At 40.6% G+C, this 26847-nt stretch overlaps 1 long non-coding RNA gene across 1 annotated transcript in view; it reads left to right on the top strand.

Annotated features, from left to right (window-relative positions):
- Positions 1-26847, top strand: part of LOC147157696 (uncharacterized) — an 88141-nt gene that overhangs the window by 55732 nt on the left and 5562 nt on the right. Inside the window, exon 3 of the long non-coding RNA XR_015091234.1 lies at positions 12570-12624. This is a non-coding gene — a long non-coding RNA (uncharacterized LOC147157696). The remainder of the gene's footprint in view (positions 1-12569; positions 12625-26847) is intronic.

The raw sequence follows: 26847 nt of genomic DNA on the forward strand, positions 1-26847 counted from the left end.
CGACTATGGATTAAGAAACTGAATGCACACATTTCTGACAGACCAGTTATTAATTTAACTTTTTTGTTTGTTTGTTTCAGTGGTTTAGAACTCGAACCTGCACATCTCATGCTGATAACCAAAATATGAGAAACGAATCTTGCCATTTCAAATGATGACAATAAACGTATTGTTAGACGAATGTAATTGGGGTTCAAATCTCCATTTTTGCCCCAATAGTCTTTTCCCCCCCACACAGCACATGATTTATGACTATAGTGAGTGAAATCTTTATCACTTGTTAGCATTAGCCACAATGCTAACTTATGCTAATGCTAGCATGTGCTCCCATGTTGCTGTTGTCTATAGATTTGGTTTCTTTATGTATTCAATTATGCAAACCTTCTAAAGATTAGCACTAGCCATGCTAACGTATGCTACTGCTAACGGGCTTCCATGATGCTGTTGATGTCTATAGAGTTGGCTTCTTTGTGTATTTGATTATGCTAATGAATTAATGAATAGCGCTAACATCTGTGAATGTGTCATTAAAAATTGAGTGTTGTCTTCTTGGAAATGGCAGAATTGTTTTTTGGGGGGCGAGTATTGGATACCCAGGTTTCAGTATCTGCTGGATACCATGCCTTATTTCAAAGTATCGGTACTGACAACGGTGACTGATAAGAAGTAGAAATGAGAACTTTAATGAATAGAAACTGTCATTAATTTCATGCCATTTTAAGGAAAAGTGCTATATTGGGATATATAAATATTTCTTTAAAATAACTGTTTATTGTATTTATAGGTACATTTTATGTATCCAAACGAGTAGTGGTATCAGTACTTGGCATCGGTATCAGTGACTACTCAAGAGTTGAATACTTGTACTGATATCGGTATGAAAAAAAAGTTGGTATCGAACATTCCTAATTTTAATGATGTATTTCTCCCTCCCCAAAAATATCCAGTGCATCTATCCGTTTTATTAAAGCCTTCATCAGTTGAATAGAATTGCTTTTTTTTCACACACACACACCCCCCTCTCTAAAAATGCACATTAAATATATTCAAATATGCACATACAGATATAAAAAATTTTGTTTGTTGGTTGTTTTTTCTGGCTGGATACAGTATGATAACATTAATGATGGCTGCACTCCAGCGGATGTGTGTGCGTGCGCGTGAGACGTGCGCCTATAATCTCTCTCGCGCACACACACACACATTCACACTTGGACAACTGACGCAAATGTTACTCCTCAATTATTAATCCACTTTAAATGGCAATCTGCAGGGTTGGAGGTGGTACGAGTCGAGCCATTAGAGCACCATAGCTCCATTATACCGCATGGTATTAGTTACACTACTTTTTTGTGTCCAGCTGTTTTGTTAAGTAACTTGCATTACATTTCATCTGACATGTTATCAGATCACCAAACAGATGCTTCAAAAATCTTTACATTTCGGAGTCGGAGTGTTTCGCACTCTTGGCAATGTGCATTCTTTTGTTCATCGTTTTTTTGTGTGTTTAGCATGATACACACCAAAAAAAAAAAAGAAAAGCTTATGAATAGTGATGAGGCCAGGGTAAATATTGGACATGTGCTGAAAGACGCGAGGATAAATGTGAGGAATAAACACTCACACAGAAATAGAGCCCGTGTGTGCACTGTAAACGTTGGTGATGATGATGGAAAAATTCATCATAGTCGGTCTCACCTCATTATTTCATTCCGTATTGTCGTTCACCATCATCGTAGTTAAAATAGATATTCGTACTACGCTGTGCTGAAATGTCACCTCATCTAAACGTGCCTTGTGAGATATTACAGTTAATATTCTATATTTTGTCATTCATAATGTGGCATTGATTAGTTTGCATCTTTGCCATCCCTTTGTTCGAACCTTGCCTCCATCCAGAATATGAACAGAGCCAGCCAATGTGTGGGTTTGATTCTAGGGGGGGGGGGGGATCTAGAAAATAAATATCCGGCTTTTGCCTGGCAAAAAATGCGTGACGGCGTGCCATACCGCTTGCATGAGGCGCAGCAGTGAAACCATATGTGGTTTGAGGATATTAACTCATTCACTGCCATTGACAGCTAGAGGCGTTAAAAAAAATAATAATTTACTATTTCTATTGGTTTAACATTTTTTTTCCAATTTTGTTAACAAGAGTATGAAAACCTAGAATTTTTGGGGAGGTACATTTAGGACAGATATAAAATTTGTGATTAATTGTGAGTTAACTAGTGAAGTCATGCGATTAATTACGATTAAAAAAAAAATAATCGCCTGATGCCTCTAATTATTAATAATCTTTTATTTTTTTATTTAAAAAAAAAAATTGTTACATTTTTAATCATCTTTTCATTTTTTTTTTAAAGAAAAGATGATAAAAAAAATTAGGGGCGCCAGGCGATTACAATTTTTAATCTTAATTAATCGCATGACTTTACTAGTTAATCACAAATTTTATATCTGTTCTAATACAATAAAACAATTCTAGGTTTTCATACTCTTTGTTAACAAAAGTGGGGGGAAAAAGTGAAACTGATAGAAATAGTTCAAATGAATTTTTGACGTCTATAGCCGTCAATGGCAGTGAATGAGTTGAAAAGTGAAGTGTGAGTCTGTTGGAAAGCAGCACAACCCGGTTACCTGGCTTTTATTTCACACATCGGTGATGGGATCACCTTCCCACTTCCCCACCATGAAGATGTCTCCATCCTCTGGCCGTTATCGCTCTCACATTTTTTATTTTTTTTTACATACATGTAAGCACATCTAAGGCCCGGCCCGTGTGTTTGAGCTACAATCTCACAGGAGCAGCTGTAGCCTACAGCCTGTATGGAGATGGCGGTCAGTCACCCTGACCCGCTCACCCGGCACACCGCACAGTTCTCTCAGACTGGCAGGGGGGGGGCGGGGCCACTTCAAGCGGTTCACTATTAGGACTTCAAGGGCCGTTATCTGATCCAGGCGGTGGTGAGATGGCGATGGCTAGTCAGAGGGGAGAACATTTGATAGCGCGCCATGTCAGAATGAGATGCTTGCTTGCAGACGGACAAAATGTGTCATTTGTCTTTGTGAGAATGCAATGCGGAATGTTAACCAGTGCAGAATTCAATTAGTTGGCTCATATGTAAGGAAGTATGCATATTTTATCTTTATAGCACTTTTCAAAGGAGGGTTTTTCTTCACCAGAAGAGGCTATTCTTAGCACATAAGGAAATGCATTCCACAATTTGAGCGCAATGGACTCTATCATCTTTCCTTTTTAATTTCGTATGAGGGACATTAAGTGGCACTCGTCAGACCGCAGTGACCTAACAGGATAATAAAATGACAGCGAGTATGGAAAAGCCTGACCATTGAATAAAATAGAAATATATAATATATACATATTCTGACCAAAAGTGTCTTTGCGTACATTGTCAATCAAATTTCAAAGTCCGCCTACCAAATGTACCAAATAAGCAAGAATCACAGCCGGTTGGTCGCAACAGGGCCGCTTATTAATCCCTTCCTCACCACTCATCTCATTCAGGGCCACCAAATTACCCCGGGCCGGTGTGTGTTTAAATATTCAACCCCAATTATGGCTCATTATTTGCAGATTCACCAACCTTTCACCCTCGTTCGCCTCATGAGACTGTCGTGCAGTACAAATAATAGACTGCATCCGCAGCTGAAGGCGATGTTTTGGGTATGATGAATCCATAATTACTCGCATGAAAGGAGAGGAAACGAACCCATGCGTCCATTAGATATTAAGTCTCTGCTGCCATCTACTGAGCGGAGTCAAAATTACCGCATTTGTTGTTTGCGCGTGTGGCCTGTAGGTGGCAATGCTGAGGAAGCCAGGGTGGTGGAACTCCCCCGGCCACATTATTAAGTACACATGGCACACTATTGCTACATTGACGGACTAGCTTTATCATTTTTAGATGATGGGGAGAGGTGCAAAATATTAGAAACAGCTGTCAGTATATGGTGTAGGGCAGCAAACTATAATCATAATAATAAAGTAAATGTTATTTAAATGCATCAGCGTCATTGTTAGTTTTTTTTTTTTTTAATATTCCATAATAGTATCACATTTGTAGAGTAGTAAAAAAAATAATAATAATAATAATAATTCTAAACTGCATATCAAATGTTAAAATTAAAGATTTTTTTAAAAATAAATTTTCCTATAAAAAGTCTACACACGCCTGTTCAAATACAATGTTTGTCATTTCGGAACTTCTTCCACCATCATTGTGACTTTTGTCACCTGTGCAACTCAGTTGAAAACCTTCCGGTTTCTTCGAAAAACCTAAACAATGTTCTGAAAAGTCTACAAGAAGAGATGAACTTTATTTAGGGTGACTCGGAGCCGTAATGTACCCATTTAACAGGCGTTTGAATGTGACGTCACATTGTCTCACTTGTGACTCACTTGTTTGTTTTTTGCTTCTTGATAACCTTTTTTTTTATTATTGAGTTGCAGAAGTTATAGATCAAGATTATGTTTTTATGCCCCGAAACAATGGCTGATATTCAAACCCCAAACCTCGTCATTTAAATATTAGAGGGGGGAAAAAATATTAGAACTGCGCTAAAAATGCATGTTGTAAAAACAACCACAAGAGGGCAGTCATGTTATAGTTTTGGACTATTTTTAAGGGATTCTCAAGGGCAAAAGGGTAATCACAAGGAATACGCAACCTATTGTTTCTTTTGTGACGCAAGCAGAACAGACCGAAGACTGATGTGCGTTAAGATGACAACAACAACAAAAAGCACACACACTTACACGCAGCAATAAGATAATTGTATCATCCTCCCTCATCTCTTCCTCACACTGTTTATCTACTTTCACACTCAAGCCTCCCCCAACAATCCCCCCCCCCCTCGTCCTTATTTTGCTCTCACCTTGTCTGAAGGAAATGTGACCTCTGGAGGCTTCATGGCTGATTTCATTTCTGCTAAGCAAACACGCGCAGGCCCTTTGTAAAAGACTATACCCTATTTGTGTGTTTGTGCGCGTAATGGCCTGACAAATTGGCTATTTTGGCCGAATAATAACCCATCTGTGCGATTCTCCACACTCATCCGACGGATTAGCACGGCAACATCGGCATGGCGTCCTCACAGCGTGGCTGAGAAATCACAAATGCGACGCGACGGCGTGCGAGTCGAGGAGGCTCGCGGTGATGTCGACCTTATCGTAAATAGTCCCCCGTAATCATAAATGCTTCTTGGTGGGTACGAATGTTTTCCCTTATCCTAATCAGGGATGTCACAGAGGGAGGTTGTCCGTCACCTTGTCAAAGCTGAAGCGCCTCCTGTGACTGATGATTGGACCCCAGCCAGGAACTCATGTATACATTTAAATGTGATGTCACACTAATATTTGCGGATAACTCACCTGTCTTATTTTTGACAAAAAGTAGTGCATTGCCGCCAACTTGTGGCATCTTGATACCTGGGAACTGCAGTCTGTGGAAGTGATTTGAAAAAGCTTCTTTTAGTCAAAAGTAAAAGCACCCTGGTGCCCAAGAACAATGTTGGCATGAGTTGAGGAGTTTCATTTAGACAAAAGTAGTGTTTTGCCACCGTCTTGAGGCATTGCGGTGCCAAGGAATTATGTGACTTGAGAAACCTCGAGGAGTTTCATTCTGACAAAAGTAGCTCTTTTCCACTGGCGGTGTGCCAAAAAATCGATTCTCATAAGAATCGCGATTCTCATTACGATTCAGAATCAATTTTAAAAGTCCCCAAATCGCTTTTATTGAAATTATTATTTACTGTCTTCCCTTTGTTTGTGTGTGCCTTTATTGGGAGCGCTGTTCATGTTGTACCCGATTTGGCAACTTAGGGGCAGTGTGGTTCCACACGGTCTGATACACTGTTAAGTTGTAGCGAGTAGAAGGAAAAAGTCACGATCAAGTTATTCAAATAGAAGTTGTTTTTTTGCAGCGTGGACAGTGATAAAGTAGCGTGCTAATTAGCATTAGCGAGTCAGACTGGAGTAGATCATTATGAGTCCTTGAACATCGATAAATTGAAGCAAAAATCATTGTCAATCAAATCATTTTGAATCAAAAAGCGTTCTTAATCGAAAATCGATTCTGAATCAAATCGCACACCCAAAAATGGGAATCGGAATCGAATCGTGAAACATTCAAAGATTCCCACCCCTATTTTCCACCACTACGGAACTATGTTTCTTATATACAAAAGTAGTGCTTTGCCACCATCTTGTGCTATTGTGGTTCCAAGGAATTATGATGACATGACTTGAGAAGCTTCATTTAGACTAAAGTAGTGCTTTTCCACAAACTTGTGGCATCTTGATACCAAGGAAAGATACTGCAGAGGGTTGAGGAATTTAATTCTGACAAAAAAATTGTGCTTTGCCACCATCTCGTGGCATCTTGGCACTAACTATGTTGACATGAGTTGATGAGTTTCTTTACACAAAAGTAGTGCTTTGCCACAATTTTGTGCCATTGTGGTCATCTTGATGTGAATTGAGAAACTTCTTTTCGACCAAAGTAGTGCATTCCCGCCATCTTGTGGCTTCTTGTTACCAAAGAATGTTGTTGAGGAGTTGCATTCTGACAAAAATATTTCTTTGCCAACAACTTGTGGTATCTTAACACAAAGGACGCTTGGTTTACATGAGTTGAGGAGCTTCTTTTAAACAAAAGTAGTGCTGTGACACCATCTTGCGGCATGGTGGTGCCAAGGCACGAGCTCGTCTTCCTTCCTGTGGCAGCACTCGTGATTCAACAACAACGCCCTGGCATGACAACGGCAGCGGGCAAACGAGTTAACGACCTCACGCCTCCGATTTGTACCCGCGGACTCGGCGTCATCAGCTGAGTCTCTTAAGTCCCTGATTCATGCCGAGGCTTTACCTCAAAGTGGCTTTGCTGTCCTGGTGCCCTTGGGCTCACTATTAATAAACGGCGGCGCAATGCATTACTGCCGACGGAGAGCGGGGGGTAACCTTCATTATGTGCTTGCCGCGGGGGAAGTCATCAAAGCTGAGGTGTGGATTTGGAACGAGCAAGGAGGGTTCACGTCCGTAGTGCACACGGGGGGAGGGTATCTGCACCCCCCCCCCACCCCCCGCCTTCGGTTTGGGTTCTATTGCTTGGTTTCATGTCCAGTTGGGACCCTCACTTCCATGCCAGTTCTTCTCCCAATGATGATTGCTCATTAGGTGCAAGTGGGGCACAACCAATAGATGGCGCTCTGTTGGGGGGAACAAATACATACTTCCTTTCCTACGTGAGACAAAGTGATTCAGTGTGCAAATTAATTAACAGTGTATCAATAAGCTCTCATGTTGTTTTTAGGGGGGGGGGGTCATTACCATAGTATTTGTCTTTCTGGCTTCCTCTTTCTGCCCACTATCCCTGCCCTAATATTAATATTAGTAGTAGTAGTAGTATTTGTTGTTGTTGTTACGGTAAACCCAGGCCTGCTGCGAATAGAGTAAAAAAAAAAAAAGAGTAAAGAATGTCTATAATTGCCAATATTAATACAGTAGTTTAAATGGTAAATATACCACAAACTTATCATCCCAAAACAGCTGCATGCCATTTCAAACTCATCTTAGTTCATCCCTAAAAGTAAGTGGCATAGAGATTATTTTATTTTCAAAGTAAATAAGTACTAAGTAAGTAAATAAGTTAGTGAATGGATGGATGGTTTGATGGAGTGGATAGTTGGATGGTTGGAGTGGATGGAGTGATGGATGGATGGTGGATGGATGGTTGGAGTGGATGGATGGATGTGGTGGATGGAGTGATGGATGGATGGTGGATGGTTGGATGGAGTGGATGGGTCGAGTGGATGGATGGATGGTTGGAGTGGATGGATGGATACAGTGGGTGGATGGAGTGATGGATGGATGGATGGTGGATGGTTGGATGGAGTGGATGGGTGGAGTGGATGGATGGATGGTTGGAGTGGATGGATGGATACAGTGGGTGGATGGAGTGATGGATGGATGGATGGTGGATGGTTGGATGGAGTGGATGGGTGGAGTGGATGGATGGATGGTTGGAGTGGATGGATGGATACAGTGGGTGGATGGAGTGATGGATGGATGGATGGTGGATGGTTGGATGGAGTGGATGGTTGGAGTGGATGGATGGATACAGTGGGTGGACGGAGTGATGGATGGATGGAGTGGGTGGATGGATGGATGGATGGTTGGATGGATGTGGTGGATGGAGTTATGGATGGATGGTGGATGGAGTGGATGGGTCGAGTGGATGGATGGATGGTTGGAGTGGATGGATGGATACAGTGGGTGGATGGAGTGATGGATGGATGGATGGTGGATGGTTGGATGGAGTGGATGGTTGGAGTGGATGGATGGATACAGTGGGTGGACGGAGTGATGGATGGATGGAGTGGGTGGATGGATGGATGGATGGTTGGATGGATGTGGTGGATGGAGTTATGGATGGATGGTGGATGGAGTGGATGGGTCGAGTGGATGGATGGATGGTTGGAGTGGATGGATGGATACAGTGGGTGGATGGAGTGATGGATGGATGGATGGTTGGATGGATGGATCCCCAGAAGTGAATGTACATATACGTACAGCGTACTGTACATGTACTTACGTACATGCAAATGTGACAAATACTTTTTTTTTTACTTCTTCTAACAATACAAATCATGAGTCAACACATTTGTGGTTGATTGAATGATTGATTGAAGTTTTTATTTTGAGCATGCAGTCCAAATAACAAAGAAATGGAAGAAAAAAAAAATCCCATGCTGAAGCACTGCTGGTCCGAAAAGGAGTACGAAAAAGTTCACACTTCACATTACGAAGAATACAATACCGCACTTACTATAAGATGTTTTGTTTTATTTGTGACATTTCATAATGACTCACCAATGAATATTGTTGTCAGTGGAATTCTTATCAAGCGTTTTAGTTATTGAGAGCTCGCTGATGTGCCGCGCTTGCTATCCCATCATTTTCCTTCAGCAGCCCTGACCTTTCCGTCTTCCCTTGACACGCCTTTTCTTCATCCCGCCTGCGTTCGGCTCCTCCTCCTCCTCCTCCTCCTCCCAGACACGCCCGAGACACGGCGTTGATCCCGCACACGCGCTAGATCAATAGCGGCGATAAGCAGCGGCGGTAAAGGAAATGACACGGCTGCTTTTCCCCGCCAGCAGATATTTTCTTTCCACGAGACTTTCATCTTGATTTCGGCTCAACGCTCTGATTAGTGCCACTGATGTCGTCTTGAAAGCGAAACCAAAAAGCCAGCAGTGATACCGACGTGCTCGTGCAAATATCCACCAAACGCAAGTGTGCGTCGTTTGATGAGTCCGGCGGCCATATTGTTCTGCCGGCGCCCTTCTGCGACCTCTGGATATGTGTGTGTGTGTGTGTGTGTGCTCTCATATGTGTGTGTTGGATGAGCGACAGAAGAGAGCATCTGTCACGGAAACGCACGGCAGACATCTCATGCATTATTCACTAAGTGGAGGAATCATACGGGCAGGAGGCGTGTGCATACACACACGCGACAGTATGGTTGCTTTCAGTTTGCCACTCAGATGTGATGGGGAACATATGAGTGTATCGGTGCGTTCCCAAAAAAGCATGCCAAGACCCACACACAGAGACATTTTTCTCACATGTGTTTTTATTGAAAGAGAAATTGGATTAGATGTTTCTGGGGTTGGTGAAAGACTGGTTGGTAACCCGGTGGGTAGTCTGGTTGGCGCTGGATTTCAATTTCCTTTCTTTTCTTTGATCCTTCCTCGGGTCTCCTGACAACCTCACGACTCTAGCTGGAGTCTGAAGTATTCGGTTTAGGTGAACGGTGTGGGATTTTTAATAGGTTTTAGGTGAACTAATGAGTACACACTCACACGCACGCACACATGCACGCACACGCACACACATACTCACCCACATACAAAATAAAAAAAAAATAAAAAATGAAATAAAAAAAGAGAGCAATGATGATGACATGTCAAATCGGTGAAATTACCGATTGAACAATACTGATCTCTTAAAAAATAAAAATAATAAAAAAATAAAAAAGACGAGATTGAGAATGAAATGAGTCTATTGGCATTTGTTTCATCAACGATTGGCGCATTTATTTAATTTGGGCGAATCTTCATTGACTTCCTGATGACGATATCCATGATGATACAATATTATCGCGATATGAACCTCACGATATCATAATTATTACAATATTTTTGATACAAACTCACAATATAGTAAAAAAAAAAAAAAAAACATAATAAAAAAAAAAAGTCATAATATCCTGATCAACAAAGAAATACACGTCCTAAAGCACACACACATTGTAAATTGAGTCAATTTGTGGAGGAACTCAAATGTGTGACGTTTCCCCTTCATGCATTAGCATTGGTCTTAATTAAATATAGATGGCCAAAACATGCCTAGAAAAAAATTAAACTGCACGAATAACTAGCCACCAGAGGGCGCTGGACCTGCACGAATAAAAAACAACCTGGCCATTTTGACAGATGCGCTGCTTTAAATATCGTAACAAGACGACGATTATAACGTGGCAATTGTAATATCGCAATCTCATCCCTGATTATTGTTACGTAACATTTCATCAAACCTGTTCCTATTCCTCCACTAGAATAGTCTTGCATTTTTGTGACTAAGGCCTTTAAAATCCAATCCAATTGGTTTATATCGAAATGAATCGGAATATTTTTGAATGGACAGTCATTAACAGGACATTTTGCATTATTCGATAGCATATCGTACCTGTACTTCACCAATTGCCACCGAGCAATACGTATACCGTATTTATTTTGTGCGTGTGCGCTCTCGACCCCGCTAAAACCTTGATCCACCGACCGTTCTTAGCAACGGCAGGACAGAAACAACAGATAAGGCGCCGCCTGCAGGGAGCCATGTTGGATGCCAGATAGCAGCCCTTCCGTCTCTTGGGAGGGATGTAAGGGAGGTCAAAGGGAGCGAGTCAAGGGAGAAGAGGAAGATGGAGGGAGAGAGATTAGCACAGGAGCGGGTTGAAGATAGCGATGGAGCGAGCATCAGAGAAAGCCATGTGGCCGCTTTGGGTATTGATCTGCTGTCAGCTGTCCCAAGACGGATGGCGAACCCAACGTCGGTTTTCTCCTCCATGTCTGCTCCCCCCCCCCCCCCCCCCCCCCTTAACCTGGCAATGGAGCTCAAGGCTTTATTCCAGAGCATCTTTTACCAAAGTCCTTGAACCCTCTTCATCACGCCATCCATGTCTTCCTCGCCCCTTCGCTCCCCCTCTCCACGTCATGCTGTATTAACACCTTTGCGGGCGTTGAAGAAAGACCACACAATGGACGTCGCCGTCGTCGTCGTGACAACCTTAACCAGCCGGAGCAACTCTTATTGTTTTTAGAATAACGCAGCACGTCGTGCTCAGTGCAAACCACAGTAATAAACATTCAATTAAGACGGATCCGACTGTGTAAATATCCCTCAGCTCAATGCGCAGGTGAGACAATTGAACATGAGCGCTTCGATTGATTTGAAAATTGGTGCCGTCACACACCATGTGCAGATTTCTATCACAGTGAGAACACAGGAACGCATACAGCTGAGCACGAGGGAGCTCATTAAAAATTCAAGAACGCAGCTGTTCATTCTTTCTGGAGATTTGGGGATTTTCTGCTCTGTGTCCGGAAACCTTAGAGCAGTGATGATGTTGTGGTCCAAAAATGTTTTTGTCATATTTTCCGTCAAGAAAATGAAACAAAAACTATAATAGCAGCTATTCATAACTATAACTAAAATGACTGACAGTTTCGTCAATGGCAAAAACTTTTCACAAATTCCAATCAGAAGAAGGAAGGAAACGGAGGTGCCACATCCAGAAACTGTTTACAGTCATTGTGCAGGTGTAAAATGATGCCCTTTATTTATTTATTTTTTTAGATGAAAACTACATTTTCAGACGGCATATTATTGTCATTTCAACATGTTTCATTGAGACTAAGTTTGATAACGACACCTTTGCGTTAAATGTGTCTTGCATGTTAAACTGCAGTTACAAATAGGTGTTATAATTTTCTGTGCAAAAGTTGAAATGTATGCTGCCGACTAAAATTGCTCTTGAAATCACTCTTTATATTTTCCTTGACAAAATTATGACTAAACCTTTAATTAATTTGAGTCAAAAGACTATCACTATAGATTTTTTTTTTTGTCAAAAATTAACACCGTCTCCTTTATACCTCTAGAGCAGGGGTCTCCAAGTCCAGTCCTCGAGATGCAGCCCTGTTTTCCATGTTTCCCCTCCTCCAACACTCCCAGATCAAATAATCAGGATCGTTACCAGGCTTCTCGAAAGCTTGCTGATGAACTCATCATTTGATTCAGGTGTGTTGGAGGAGGGAACCATCCAAAACAGGCTGGATAGGGGCTTCTTGAGGATCGGACGTGGGCACCCCTGATATAAAGTAAAGAACACAAACATGAATAATGTATAGGGACTAAATTCACACACTCTTGACAAGCTAATCAACAACGTCAAATCATCCTGAACGAATGTTGTGTCCCGCAGGCAGAGAGCAGCAGCCTCAAGATGGAGATGGATGGAAAAGAGCGGAAAAGAAAAGGTAAGAGTGACTCCAGGGTGAAGCTTAGATTGAGATGAGATATTTAACTAATTCCACTGCCATAAATTCATTAAAGAAAAAGATTATAAAAAAATCGGGGCGTCAGGCGATTAACGTTTTTCATCGTAATTAATCGCATGACTTCACGAGTTAACTCACGATCAATCACAAATTTTATATCTGTTCTAAATGTACAATAAAAAAAAAAAAAGGTTTTCATGCTCTTGTTAACACAAGTGGAAAAAATGTTTAACTAATAGAAATAGTTCAAATGAATTTTTGACGTCTATAGCCGTCAATGGCAGTGAATGAGTTCATTTAAATGAAGGAAAAACAAGGCAATGTCATCTCCAATGTTTGGAGATGACATGCATATTTTTACATCTGATTTTAAAATAGTCTCTCTTTTCTTACTGCTGCATTTCCTCGCAAAAATAACCTTTTATCTATTGATCCAAGCGATTCAATCTATTAGTTGGACCCCAAAAAAATAAATAAAAAAAGTCAAAATATCTGCTGCTTTGATGCATTCGTTTCTCTTCCTCCTAATCGCTGTCATCCATCTCCCGGAATTTTAGACAGGAAATTAATTATGAAGCCAACTTCCTGTTTAATGAAGCTCAAAACACGTAAACAAACACCGGCGCTGTTAGAGGGCGGGCAGAATGCATACAAAAAAGAAAGCCTTTACAAAACATGTTATTGTTCAATTTTGATTGACACTGTCATAGGGGAGGTAATTAGTTTACGTGCGGTAATTAGTTGGCAGCCGCGTCGCGTGGAACTGCGTCTCACTTAGAGGCAGACGAGAGGGCAAAAATATTGACGGCAGTCCTCAAAATTGAGCATTTTTCCTAAAATGTTTTTATGTTCGCAAGCAAAGTAGAGGATGAAATAAACCGACGTACGCTTTGTATGCACTCTATTTTGGATTAGCTTTGAAAAGGCAAAAAAAAAAAAAAATGGGACATAACAGAACAAGAGGAGAGAGGGAGGCGGGTTGGGTTGGGTTGGGTTGGGGGGGGGGGGGGGGGGTGTTGGATTGCAGAAGGGTGTAAATCAAATAGCTGGCCTTCACTTTCCGTGTTCCATTTTCTCACCCTGTGATCTTCGCTCGTTCCAAATTGGCCACATTGCAAGTCACGAGAACGTCTTTATTCACGCCTCCGTGAAGACCTCCTGCAATTTGCAGTCTTGAGATTTTTCTAATTATTGCCACCGGTGCATGTGCAATTTATTTTACGGCGGAATGAAAAAGTGGTGGTCAAGAATCCAATCGCATCCTTGAAAATAGTTTGTCATTGTGGTAGTTCTCCATTTTGTCAACATGAGTGCTAAAAATGTCTCCTAATAATAAAATACAACATCTAGCACACTGAAAGACCAAGCTACGCAATTGTTTTTAATACACAGATTTATATATTATGTATTAACTCATTCAAAACCCAAAACGTGTAAAAACATATTTGAACACCTTCACTCCCGAAAACGTGTTTACACGTTTAAAAAAAAAAAAAAAAGTTTTTTAATGCTAGCGCATACAGAAGGCTTTGGTGCAGTTTCTGACATGAAGAGATGGCTTAAAGCAATGGCAGTTATTTCAAAAGAAAATGGCCAGCAGGTGGCAGCAGAGTATAAGAGATCAGCCAGGGCCATGTTGCAAAAAGCTTTCCCCCATTGTTACAAACAGGTTTGTGAATATTGACGAAACTTATTGCTGCAAAACAGAAACAGATACAAATGTGCTTTTTTTTTCCTTCTGAAAGGAGAGACTCTAATCTTTCTTTTGATAGGTTGCATGTTTTTATAGCAATAGAATTTAATATTCTGTGGGTCGTAATCCAGTAAAACAGCCGGGAGCGAAGGGGGTTGCCTCAGTGAAAATGGCTGTGAGTGAATGAGTTAAAAAAATAATAATAATAATAAACTCTTCTCTCAACTCATTAGTACGGCACTAATTAGTAATTCTATACAGAGGATCAAAAATATATGAAAGTATTTTTTTAAGCCCTTTGTTGCATCACTGCAGCATAGATGCTAAAATTTAAGCCGTATCTTAAATTTTTAGGTTGCTCTGTCATAGCCCGGTGTCCCAATATTTTTGTCCACATAATGTAAATATAATAAAAGCACAGATGCTCGCCCGCCCGCACACGCAGCAACAGACGCGCAAAAAGAACACGTGGGGGGGGGGGGGGTATAGATCTGCTCATCCATCTGGGCGGCAGACCGCTGCATGTCACAATTAATCACAAGGGGACGACAAGGGTGTCGAGGGAGAGGCGGATCGTCACAACCTGACAAAAACAAAAGCAAAACCGCACAGGTAAATAAGTGGAGGGTGGGGTATTGTTTCAAAGCCGCTTTGATCTGCCGCTCGGCAGGTGCAAAAGAGTCCCGTCTTCGTTCCCTTTTTGTTTCGCTCGTTGTATTGTTTTGTATTGACTGTTTGCTGCTATTATTCGCCATCATGCAACCCCCCCCCACCCCCCACCCCAATCGGTTCCGTTCCACTCCACTGAAAAATTGAAATCGCCGAAGGTGAAGGTCTTGCGCTGTGAGTGAATTCATTTTTAATTTTGTCTGTGGCGATAAGCAAGCGAAGGATTTTGCTCAGCCACCTGCACGCACGCACGCACACAAACGTTGACCTTTATTCGCCCCTTCAATGGCAGCATGCGTCGCAGATGGAGGAAGTGTTTATCATGGCGCATGAGCAGCGCGCAAATCCAACACACGTGCGCACGTTGGGGTTTCTCTCCCTTTAAATTGTCCCGCTGAGAATCTGACCCACCGCCATATGTCCACTCACCTCCCCCCCAACCCCAAATCTCCATCAGTCGTCAAACCCATCAAAAGTGGAAAACAAAATGGATGTTGTTGTTTGGTTTTTTTTTGTCTGAACGTCAAGTCAGCCTCTTACAGCGACTCACAGGCCCAAATAACGTCAGCACTCATGAGCTCATCCTCGCCCCACCATGCGGTGACATCATCCTCTCCCGGCAACCTGACACCACATGACTTCATTATGCGTAAGTGACCCAAGTGGCTGACTGTCCCCGTCTGCGACAGCGACACCGCCGCCCCCTCCAAAAAGTCGACGCCATGACTCAGCGGCTCCTTTGGTCACGCTTACATACAATGTCTACATTACAATAGGGATGATACCAGCACGGGTTCTCAACACATGAGTAGTCACCGATACCAAGTGCCGATACTACTAGTACTTTTGATGCATACATTTTCCCCTAAAAGCAATGACAGTTACTTCATTTTTTTAAAGACCGAGATATCCCAATATAGCATTTTTCCTTAAAATCGCATGAAATGAATGGTCATTTATAATTTTGTAAAACAGCGAGTATCGATACCTTGATAATAAGGGCTGGTATCGGCCCATCCCTCTGGCTCAGGTGGAATTAAGTGCTAATTTGGGATTATTTGATGATAAAGGTCTTGATTTGAAAGGTTTGCAAAAGACCATACAGCCTCATTCAGTGTTGGGGGGGGGGGGGGGGGGCATTAGCATCGTCATAAATATCATTAAGGATGGGCGAGTACCGCATCGGGCCGATACCAACTAACATGTGGTCGTACAAATGTGCAGAAATATCCGACAGTAATGAAGAAAACCCTTAGTAGCAAGACGTAGTGATTTTTTGTGCTTTAGCAGGCATGGTAAGTGTGCTCCCTCTAGTGGCACTGTAAAGGATTACTCCCTAAATGCGGTTCAGTTGTGTTTAACTTAAATTCCATATTTGAATTTCTATCTATTAATTTGCATCGAACATCCCTAAATATAATACATAGGGCGTACATAGCATCTATTGTGCCTTTATTACATTTTAACTCATTCACTGCCATTGACAGCTATAGAAGTGAAAAACTCATTTTAACTATTTCTATTAGTTTAACTGTTTTTTTTTTCATTTTTGTTAACAAGGTTATATATATATATTTATTTTTTTTTTAAATAAATGATTAAAAATTAGGGGTGTCAGGCGATTACAATTTTTAATCGTAATTAATCGCATGACTTCCCTTGTTAGCTCACGATTAATCACAAATTTGATATCTGTTCTACTAGAATAAAAAAAAAATTGTTAACAAAAGTGGGGAAAATGTTAAACTAATAGAAATAGTTCAAATGAATTTTTGACGTCTATAGCCGCCAATGGCAGTGAATGAGTTAAATATGTAGTAATACCGAGTAAATGAGCAGACATTTCATTAATAAGGTGCTTAAGTTGTCAATTGAATGCGGGCTCACTATTTGGCAAGTCGACGGTCATTCCTTATGTCATGACTTTCAGCAGTTTTAAAGCAATAAAGTAGCACATTAACAATTTAGAACGGGCATCCTTGTTGTAAACATTCTCCTCTCGGCCCCGCTAAGCAAAAATGTGCATTACACTGGGATGAATGTTGCCCTACAACAAGAGCATTTATAATGCAGCATATGCAAATGAGTTAATGAAGAAGCCGCTTTTAATTATTCAGCCGCGTTTTGCTACTCGACCCCTCATAATAGAACGCTTATTGCATCTTATTACATGTTGCAGAGTAATGCGAGCCCCCAAGAGTTTTAATGGGAATTTAAATTATTCCGATCAGCTCGTGCCAAACTAAACAGTAAAACGTACAGAATAATGATTATGATTTCTTTTAAACGATACACCTGAGTAAATATATAAAGCGGAATAAATCCAGTTAAATTGAGACGTTATTGTCCATCCACTTGACGTTTAGCAATATCGCTAATGTCAAAACATAAATGCGATCGACATCAAATACTCAAAATTGCCAACGAAAGTGCTCGAGAAACTCAAATGAGACATAAATAACCGTAATGACGGGATGAGAAGGTGCGGCCCTGCCACATCCGAAAAGACAATACAACGTTCATGTGATTGTTTGCTAAGCTTCTGGAAAAGGTTGAGCTCATTTGGCCGAGGATTGTGGAGTGCGCCCGCTGATGAGGCTGGAGTGAGCAATTTAGGAGGAGGGCCTTCCACTGGAGTGCTGCGCTCCCCTCTCGTCCGTCTTTTTGCTCCATTTATGACCATAATAGATTTCAGCATCGCTATGGAAACAGAGAGGCCGTAATCAACGGGCGGCTGTCTAAGTGGGGCTCGAACAAAACCGACGTAATGACAGTGGAGGCTGGTGGGAAGAAAAAATGTTGACTTTGGCAGACCGATTGAGACTGAAGGGAGGAAAATAATCGATTGTATAAGCATCGTTCCGAAGGAGCGACGCAATCCTTTAAGTGCTGTGATTTATGCTCTTCTATCTTTTTATTTTATTTTAAATTGTTATACTCTTGTGAACATAAAAGTGAGGGGGGGGGGGGGGGGGGGATTTTAACCAATAGAAATATGGCTGCATAAAAAAAAATAAAAAAAAATAAAAATAAAAAAGAGCAATGATAATGACATTACCGAATGAACAATACTGAGCTCTTTAAAAAAAAATAATAATAATAATATGGCTGCATCTTATAATCATTGATACAGTGATTTCACAATACTTCATAAAATTTAGTTAAAATTAGAAAAAATATTACTGTACTGTAAAAATCGAGTGTGATATTGATTTGCTGTCGTTTTTATGCCACTAGATGGCACAATTGCATTTGTAAAACGTTGGTGACAGCTCAGTACAATTTTATTTTCATATTAACTGCCATTGACGGTGATAAACGTCAAAAATTCATTTGAACTATTTCTATTAGTTTTGTTAAGAAGATTTTTTTTATTGTACATTTAGAACAGGTATAAAATTTGTGATTAATCGTGAGTTAACTATTGAAGTCGTGCGATTAATTACAATTAAAAAAAATAATCGTCTGACGCCCATCATTTTTAATAACCCGTCAATGGCAGTGAATGAGTTAAGAGCTATTTAATCTTTAACATGAATCAACTTGGGAAATTCTGCACATTTTTAAAATTGTAAAATACAACTTGACCCCCAGTCGCCACAAATGTGCAATATGCATGGTTATTAAATGTATTATTGCTCAATTTTGACGTGATCGTGTCTGCTGCGTTGCGACTGGAATTCCCCCAGTACAGCCTTAATCGCACGTTAAAAAAAATGTGTGGCGTTAAAAGAACTTTAAAAAAAATAAATTATAATAATAAAAATTAAAAATTAAAATAAAAATAACTTTAAATGAATGCACTAATTTTGACACCCCTTGTATTGTCACTCAGGAATGCTTCTTAAATTTTGGATCCGCTCCACCAGTCAGAGGAGGACACGCTAAACCACTGATTACAGCAGTGCTAAAACAAATCTAATGATGCCCAAGATTATTTGAGTGCCGTTCATGTAAATGCCTATTTAATGAGAGGTTAAGAATATGAACCTCATAATCATAAATATTTGGATCAGAATGTGTCACATCTGCGATTATAAGACGAGCTCAAGCCTTGAATGAATCCTGGGTTTTTTTTGGATCAATTTCATGTCAGAATGCGCATTTTGGAAGACAAAAACAACCGCTTATCACTCAAAGAAGGTAAGAGAAATGTAGTACACCCCCCCCCCCTTTCGGATGAGTGGGCGGCGTGATGAGATGTGGTCAGAAGCCCCCTCACCTTGGTGAGCAGATCGCCTCCACAGTGGGATAGTCTGATGCCCGACTGTCCTCTGGGGAGGTGTGGGTGTGTTTTCGGGGAGCGTTCCAGACTGGCAGCCTTCAGCCGCCCACAGAGAAAGGAAAAGACAGAGGGAGAGAAGGAAAAGGCGGGTGAGGGGCTTTTCTTTGTGCTGCACTTCGAGGCACCTGGCGATGCAGAGATGGATGGGGATGATCGTAGGGGGGGTGAGAGAAAGAGGAAGATGAAAAAGAACCAGGTGAAAAAAACGAAGTGGGTTATCTGAGAAGAGATTATGTGGAGGATGGAGGAGGTAAAAAGGACGTTTCTAAAGAAGGCCCCGCCCCCCATCGGAAGAAACAGACACGAGTGACGTTCATCCACTTTTTTTTTTCACTTTGATGTGAATCATTTATTATTAAAATGACATATCATGCAAAGAAGCGGGCACTCTTTCAATGTCAGCTCGGGCTAGGCAATGAATCGAACTTCAATTACAATTTCAATCATTACACGCCACAATCACAAAATCGGCATAATCGTAAACAAAAATAAAAGATGATTAATGCTAATTTTGAGTTGTTTAAATTGATATATTTGCACTTTTTTTTTTTTAAATGACTAATTTAATAAATCTTGTTTGGTCCAAAAGTAACTTGTATAATTATAGTGTTTTCAAAAAAAAATATTTGTCTTAATATTTTTACATGCTTAAACATGTTCTTGTTTTGTACTAAAAAAACAAATGATTGCTCTGATCATGACTTCAATTATTACCAAATTAATTGTGATTAATATTTTCTTCATAATCTAGCAGCCCTAATGTCAGCCATTTAAAAAAAAAAGATAACAAATCGTTTTCATTAGGGATCTTTGTGCAGTTTGTCACTTTTTTTACTCGCGACTGCCACCTCTGGCCCATAGCGTAACTGCAGCATCTGTGTCAGGCTCGTTCAATATGCGTGTGCGAGTACATGCACGATCTTAAAGCGACAGCCACAGTTGAGAAAGGAAGACATGACTTCAAATGAAGGGAAGATAAAAGCCAGGACTCTTCGTACTCATCTGGGCATTGGTGGAGCATGCATGATGTAGAAAAAGCTTTAACGTGACCTTTTTTAAACGGCACAATGCACCTTTAAGATGGAAACCAGGGGCAGGCGATACAACGAAATCAGCAGAGGCCCCAGAATTGAACCCTGTGGAACGCCATTTTCAGCTGATAGTGAATTGCACAACTCAATGTGAGTTTGTTGAAGCCCTCCATTTTACATCACCTCACATTTCCTTTCCTTGAACTATGATTTGTTTGTTAGGGTCTGTTCTCCATTACCCATACATCCCCTTTGTCCTTATCAAAAAAGTGAGAAAAAGTGTGTGTGGTCAGTGAGTGTTGTTACATACACTATCAAAATACATCTATATAATTTTGATCACAAGAAAGGACCGGAAATTAGCCGCTACGCTTTCAACAGAACGAGACGTAGCTATGACATCAGCCTTCGCATCCACGCGTTTCCCTTCTTCAAAAGCTCACTTCATGGTCTTATCTAATAGAAATCACCGATGGAAAAGAGGACAGGGCTTGATGGAGCCACTTTGCGTGTGCGAATTGCATGCGCATTAAGGTGTCGTCACAAGGTCGAGTCTGCTTCGACTGCTCTGATCAATAATGCAGCCGGGATGGGGGGGGGGGGGGGGGGGGGTTAGGAGAATAGTCTTTGATTCGGATGACTCACAGTGGAGCGAAAGAGAGCAGGGGGAGAGAAAAGGAGGGCGAGATCAAACGGGAGAGGAGAGAGCCCAGCAGACAGGGAAGAGTCTCATGTGTGACACATGCAGCCAAAGAGACCAAGAAGTGGAAAATAACGTGAATGATAATGTGAACCCATTTGGATCTATCAAGCAAATATCAATGCATTGACTTTAGTATTATTATTATTATTATTATTATTAATTATTATTATTATTATTATTGTTGTTATTATTATTTGTTATTATTATTATTATTATTATTATTAATTATTATTAGTATTATTATAATTATTGTTATTATTATTTATTATTATTATTATTATTATTATTATGAAAATACATATTTGATAGCATTTGGATGTATCAACCAAATATCAATGCATTGACTTTTGTATTATTATTATTGTTATTATTTATTATTATTATTATTATTATTATTATCATTGTTGTTATTATTATTTGTTGTTGTTATTATTATTATTATGAAAAGACATATTTGATAGCATTTGGATTTATCAACCAAATATCAATGCATTGACTTTAGTTGTTTATTGTTATTATTATTAATATTATTATTATTATTATTATTGGTTATCATCATCATTTTTATTATTATTAATAGGAAAATACATATTTGATAGATTGATTTCTCAACAAAATATCAATGCATTGACTTTTGTTTTATTATTATTTATTTATTTATTTTAAATTATTATTACTATAAAAAGTGACATATTTGATAGCATTTAGATTTATCAATGCATTTACTTTTGTTTTTGTTATTATTATTATTTGTTGTTGTTATCATCATCATTTTTATTATTATTATTAGGAAAAGACATATTTGATAGCATTTGGATTTATCAATTATTATTATAATAATTATTATTATTTTATTAGGAGTAGTAGTAGTATCATTATTATCATGAAAAGGCATATTTGATAGCAACATAACCGATTGTAAAATCGTATACCGGCTAAAACTGCACCATCAAGAGATGTTTCTAATGTATGTATTTATTTAAATTTGAGGAGGTTCGTTCGTTGTCTGTAATTTGACATTCAGTGATTTGTGCACACGTTGCACACGTCTCAATCCAATTGTGGCCATGTTCAAGCATCAAAAAACACTTGTGAGTCACACTCCTCGTTCTGCCTGCCTCTCAGCCTGACCCAGATACACATGCATGCTCAAGTAACACAAAGAATCACAGTCGGGTAACCAGGATGTTTGACTCATCTTCGCAATCGAAAGCCTCCCTCGATCAATATTGGACCGTACGAGCCTCACCGGGATCCCTCGTGTCACAAAAACTAACCGCAATGCTGGCGTACTAGCCATTCTCGCCATTCTCACACCTTCTGCTTCCTCTGAGGGTTTAACCATCCAGTCGTGAGATTACCTATAGAGGCGTTATTACGTTCTGTCTCCATGTTCTCGCTGGCCCTGACGGTCAGAAGTCAGCGGTTAGCCGCAGCGTTACGGTGACACCTCATTACTCTTGTCCCCTGCTGCCTTCTCACCAGGCGGCGTCGTCATAGCAACGGCAGAAAGCTTATCTGGATGCTGAGAAAATTGCACCGAAGCAGTGAACCCCAGGCTGACGCTTGTGAGCGTAATGTGACATATGGTGTCCCCGGCTTTGGGGGGGGAGCGCGTGGGCAGAGTCGAGAGGCTAGTTACCGACATGCTGTGCATTGTCGACCGCCGAATTTTTCTTGACAGACTGGAAAAGTGGTTATGTTATGTCATTTCCATCAGTGATCATGCATGCGGAGTCCCCCAGGGTTCAATTCTTGGACCACTTTTATTGAAACCTGTACATGCTCCGATTGGCATGTTGCGCAGACGACACACAGATTTACGTGGCTTTGTCGTGTCGTGACTAAGGCTATGGTCCCTTAGATGAATTCTATCGGTGCTTAAAAGAAGTAAACAGCTGGATGCAATCTAATTTCCCTCAGTGAAAGAGAAAAGACAAGACGGATTGAATTGTTTTTGGCAACAAAAACGGAAGGGAAGCTCGTTATTGACCAGCTCGATTCTACGCATATAAAGACACAAAAGCTGATGTTAGAAATCTTGGTGTTACAATTGACGCCATAACTTAACCAGCTTTCTATCATCTTAAACAAATAGCAAGATTCAGAGATCACTTGTCCAGACAAGAGTTAAAAAAAAAAGAATGTATTCACGCTTGCATCTCTCCAGTCGACTTACTTTTTTTATAGCCTTCCTAAAATATAATCTTTAGACACATTGCCTAATGTTATGATAGTTTGTACTAGCGTTTGACCAACTGAAGATTTTTTGTTAATCGACTCTAATGTGATCAAAGTTGAGTCGAAGTTGATTTTTCAGCAGCGTGTAGCAGTCCCCAACTTTTTTTTACACCGTTGACCAGTTTCACGTAAAGAATATGTTGACACGTCGGCATATTTGCTAATTAAGCATTTCTCTGTTTCACTGTTGATTAATGGTCATACATGACTTCAATTGTGGCATTTCCAGTTCCCCCACAGTCCTTGAATGCATCAGACAACGGTATGGTTGAAAGAGTTGCAGTAATCCTATTTGTAAAATGTGTTTGCTATCATGCTAAGAAATCACTGCGGTGAAAAGATGCTACTTTCAGGCACTGGTGCAATAAGTGTAATGTGATTAAAACTCCATTAGAGAACAATGTTTGGTCTGACTAAGTGGGTTGTTATAGATTTGTCGCATTCACTCACCGTTCCAGACATGATTTTTTTTTTTTTTTTTTGTCTCTCTTGGAGAACATGTTGAATCAAACACAATGTGATTTTCTCTCAATTAGATGTAAGCTAATCTGGAAACACAATTGGCTATGGATTGTTCCGAATGTTTAAATGTTTGCAACCTGCATGAAGAAGCTGTTGCAACTTGTGGGTAGAAAAGTTGTGTTTCACGCAAAGTCCATCGACGTGGCCAAGCTAAAAAGTCATATCTTTGCTTTGGGCTTGTTCAAAAACTACAGACAAAAGTCTTATAAGCGTGGAGAGTTTGACTCATCTTACTCCCATCTTCATGCACGGCCCATGCTCGTACCCTTTTAATTTCAGACGTTCCAAATCTTGCCGCGCTTATCCCAAAGGTCATCTTGGGAGTTCAACAGCCTCCGGAGATAGACATCTTTTATTAACTTCTCTTTGCAGTGTATTTCCTAAAAAAAAAAAAAAAAAAAAAAGCCAAAACAAGATTTGGGTCTTGAAGGTCAGTGGAGTGTTACAAAATTCAAGCATTTCATCTTTTCCTCTACTTACGTCTGCACTTCTTTGCAAGGTTAGAGTTATCAGGAAGGAAGCGAAAGCCGCAGCAAAACAACAACATACTCGGTTGTCAATATGTTTTCGGTGTATTTGGTCGCGCCAATCCAACGTCGGGAGCCGAGGGGCCGAGAAGCCGCTGGCAGATGTGATTTGTCGGTACGCTCTCACTTGATTTCCACCGAGGTTTGACCCGTGCTCGGAAATAAACTTGGGGCAGTTTCCAGTCACAGGTCATGAAATATTTACCCCCCCCCCCCCCCCCGTATCAAATGAATTATATATATCTGGAATTGCTCGCTTTTACAGGAATGGGTGGCCCAGTGTTTTGTCGGCCTCAGTCTATTGTCACAACAGGACAAGAAAGATCGTCCGAGCCTGTGACAGAGACAGACGGTGGCATGTTTTATTTATTTATTTATATAGCGAGGAGAAGAAGTCACTTGTATGTAGAGAAGACTTGGAAAAAAAACATCTCTTAACAGAGTTGGGCTGCATCAATTGGTTCCCTGGTCAGAATTTAACTCCAGCCATTTTCACTGAAGCAACTTCCTTTGCTCCCGGCTGTTTTACTGGATTTTTACTGATTTTGCAAGGCCCACAGAATATTGTGTTCTATTGGCATAAAAACATGGAACCTACCATAACAAAGATTAGAGTCTCTTTCGTCAGAAAAAAAAAAAAAGTATATTTCTATTTGTTTCCGTTTTGCAGCAATTGGCATTAGAATGTAGAATAAGTTTCATCATTATACACAAACCTGTTGAAAACACTGGCAATAAGAGCTTGTTGCAACATGGCTGATCTCTTATACTCTGCTGCCACCTGCTGGACATTTTTTTGTAATAACTACCATTGCTTTAAGCAACCTCTTCAGGTCAGAAGCTGTATTAAAGCCTTTTGTATTCTCTAGCATAAAAAAAACCATAAAAATAAATAAATAAATGTAATTACGTTTTTGGGAGTGCATGACATAAATATAAGTTTTTGGGTTTGAATAAGTTAAGAGTGTATTAATGGGTGAGTTTGGTAATGAACAAAGATAAGATGATATTTTCAGCTCCTCTTATGAGCCCATGAAGAGTTAATTGCTACTTGCCACATTATCATTTCCTCCCTCCCTTGCTCCTTTTATGAAACGAGTCTTATCTTTTTGTCCAAGGGTGCACTTTCACACACTCTTTGCTCCCTCATGTTCATACATGGGCGTAGTTCGTTTAGTGAGTTTGAGTTGAATCGTTTTTGGTCGTCCAATCGATGGATGGACACACATTCAGATACGAGACTACCCCCCCCCCCCCCCCGGAGTGCAGCGTCGACAAAATTGCCAACATCGCGGCAAGGAGCAGTGCTATGGTAATGATATGCTAATTAAGAGTGAAACAGGGTTGAAAGCGAACACGCGTCTGGCTGCATAATCACTCAGGAGTCTGGCTGTTTGATCTGATGTATGCTAATTTAAGATATGTGTCGCATGGTAATTTGATAGTGTTAGGCAAGTTCTCAACCCCCCCCCCGCCACCAAGTACGACATCTTGACCTTTCTTTTTTTTTCCCGCATACCTCAGCACTGTTGAGATGGTTCTTATGCTCAGGAATATGTGTGGTTATTATTTAAATGAATCGTCCTCTGTGTATATGGAATCTATCTATACTGTAAGAACATTCTCATTAACTAAGCAGTCTGGTCCAACCCTTAATTGATTGCGTCTTCATAAGTAGTCCCGTCATGCGCAGTTAAGATAAGACCAGTTCAACCTGCCAGACTAATCAAGAAGGACTTCGGAGAAGAGAATTGAGGCTGTAATCTTAAAATAACCATGCCGTGGCACAACGCGGTCTGCTGTGTTTCTGCTGAGTCACGCTTCAGCCCTTTTCCCCCAAATAGCCGAGTCACCCAAGCGGCTCACGCGGCTGCATTATATCCCTTATGTAAGAGATGTCCTAGCTTCCGGAGACGGGTCATCCGACAATTTGCTGTCTGGCACAGGCCGTTTTTTTTTTGTTTTTTTTCTTATAAAACGCGCAACGTGCCGTTGAATTGTGTGAAAACCCGCTTAAAGCGATCGAGTGGTTTTAATGCCTCTCGATAAGTGAATTCGTTTGGATTACGAGGACGCGGCAAGATGGCGGTAAACCCTGAAACTCCCATTTGTGTGTGTATGTCTGATAGAATGTATTTAAGCCCCTTATTAGGCCTATTCCTGTCTCTGCCTACTGTAGCACACAGGTGCTTACATAAGCTTAAGGAGATATGCGTGTGCGTGCGTGTGCGCGCGCGTGTGTGTGCGCGCGTGTGTGTGTGCGCGCCAGAAAGATCTTACACGGTGACTGAAACGAGTGTCATTATGACCTCACACATACGTCATACAGCGCCGCATGCACTGCACGTAGATGCGCGTTATGTGCTCATTATACTATAGTGCCGTATATTGTGCAGATGGTATGTGAAGGGACCATAGATAATTATAAAGTCGTAGAGCATGAATGGCCCCCCAAGGTCACATTACCTGGGGGGGGGATTTCTGGGTTTATTGCACCACCGTCGTCACCAAATATATTGTATACATATATA

Source organism: Leptonotus elevatus, chromosome 19, assembly GCF_054856555.1.
Source record: "Leptonotus elevatus isolate MCC_2025b chromosome 19, RoL_Lele_1.0, whole genome shotgun sequence".
Lineage (NCBI taxonomy): Eukaryota > Metazoa > Chordata > Actinopteri > Syngnathiformes > Syngnathidae > Leptonotus > Leptonotus elevatus.